We start from the raw sequence: 2,170 nt of genomic DNA, 5'->3' as shown, positions 1-2,170 counted from the left end.
CATTGAGTTAATTCTGGGGGGTTTTTTGGTCTGGGACTACAACATAAAATGTTTGCTGTTGGGGGTACTAGAGGACTGGAGTTGGGAACCACTGGTCTAATCCAGTGTTTCTTAGTCCTGGTCCTGGGGACCCAAAGGGGGGCACAATTTAGTTGTTGCCCTAACACTACACGCTTGATTCCACTAAGGTATGATGATGAGTTGATGAGTGGAATCAGGTGTGTTAGTGCTAGGGCAAAAAAGAAAACGTGGACCCCTTTGGGTCTCCATGACCAGGTTTAAGAAACACCAGTCTAATCACATCTGTGTTATAGAGTATGATACATGGCTGTCCTGGAATAGGATCTACATCGGGGTACCAGTAGGTGGCGCTGTGGTGCTGATCCTCACTGTAGCTGTGGCAGTGTATTACTGCAGGGGCCGCTGTAACACAGGTATGTACAGCATAGGGGCCTCATCTATACTTAAAGGGACATTTTAGGCTCTGGATGTATTCTTAGGATGTTTATGATGTGGCATAAGCATAATTAGATATTCTGTTCAAAATGTTGGCTTAGGGATTTATGGAAATCGGAAAGCGAGTGTGAAACCTCAGAAGTGTGTAATGTATTAATTATTGGGTGTGTTTGTGGATATCCTGTTTAGTATCTATCTGATTGGTTGATATTATGTTCTTGTCATAAACAGCAGATCTAACTGACAACACAAGAATGAAAGATGTAAGTATGCAGTAAACTACCAGAATTTTGGTAACTTTCAAGAATTGTATGTAATTTATCACTAGACAACTAGAGCCCCTTTTGGTATTTCAGATGATCACAGGTGTCTGTAATTATCTCTGGCCCTCTGTGTGGCCTCATCACGTAAAATATATGAAATAACTAAATAAGATGATTTAAAATAATTAAATTGAATCACAAAGCTGTGAAAAAAAATAAAAAATAAAAACGATGTTTTATATGAGGGTTTTAGCATAAATATCCTTTATATTTGTTTTAAAAATGTGGGTCAAACTGGTGGCACTTGTGAAAAAAGTTAATAGCTGGAAGAGTTACAGAGTTAATTGAAAATATGGCCATTGTTGATTAGATGCTTTTTAAAATTAATTAGGCTAGTTTATCTTGAACCATATGGTCTATCCACTAGAAACTCACAGACAATATGGACACAGCAGAGGTGTAAAGTACTTAAGTAAAATATTTTAAAGTACTACTTAAGTAGTCATTTTGGGTATCTGTACTTTACTTTACTATTTATATTTATGAAACTTTTACTTTTACTCCGCTACATTCCTAAAGAAAATAATGTACTTTTTTCTCCATACACATCCCTGACACCCAAAAGTATTCATTACATTTTGAATGCTTAGCAGGACAGAAAATGGTCCCAATTCACACACTTATCAACAGAACATCCCTGGTCATCCCTACTGCCTCTGATCGAAAATCCGATTTATTCAATTCTCCACATGGTCTAAAGGGCACATCATGTAATATAACAGGCTTTCAAAATTAAAATGTACAATTTATACATCAAATATCAAAGGGATGTTCCTCTGGATTATATGTATAAAGTTGTTACTATGGAGACTGGGATGTCCAAGCACTGTTTTCATGGAACGACCCATGTATGTGTACTGTATTCCACTATACTGTGTACTGTAATTGCTGATAGGCAGTGTTTTTGTGCAATGTTCATCCATTTTGTTTATGGGTTTAAGTACCTTTTTCTGTATATATTCCAGACAAGATCAAACAGTCAGGCAATGTCCATCTATGAGACTGTAGGTGATCTGGCTGTCCCAAGACTGAACACGGTGAGAGCGTGACATGAATGGTCATACCTGATATCTTTGAACATAAATAAAATAAAACAGTCTCTGCGTGAATAGGAGACTATGTAGTCTGCTTGGAAATTGTCTACATTTCATAATGCTGAAACAGTTTCTTCTTGGTTGCCTGTCACATTTAGCCGCATACTCTGTATAACAAAATCACATTTGGACGCCAGCCAGAAGCCCCTTCTTCTTCCAACCAGGAAGTACTGTGAGCTGAACAGGATGTGGTCATAATCTGGGCATCTATAGATATAGAACCCTCTGCATCCTCAGCATCCTTCATGTGTACCTTCTGTACATAGATGTTACTGTTTCATTTCATCACGACCTGCA

At 37.8% G+C, this 2,170-nt stretch overlaps 1 long non-coding RNA gene across 1 annotated transcript in view; it reads left to right on the top strand.

Annotated features, from left to right (window-relative positions):
* Window positions 1–1,821, top strand: part of LOC311113056 — a 2,488-nt gene extending 667 nt beyond the window's left edge. The window contains exons 2-3 of the long non-coding RNA XR_014610953.1: window positions 688–719; window positions 1,745–1,821. This is a non-coding gene — a long non-coding RNA (uncharacterized lncRNA). The remainder of the gene's footprint in view (window positions 1–687; window positions 720–1,744) is intronic.
* Window positions 1,822–2,170: the final 349 nt, after the last annotated feature.

This window comes from Coregonus lavaretus, assembly GCF_964263955.1.
Source record: "Coregonus lavaretus genome assembly, chromosome: 39".
NCBI lineage: Eukaryota > Metazoa > Chordata > Actinopteri > Salmoniformes > Salmonidae > Coregonus > Coregonus lavaretus.
The sequence above is the reverse complement of the archived record's forward strand: the minus strand, read 5'-3'. Positions and strand labels throughout refer to the sequence as shown.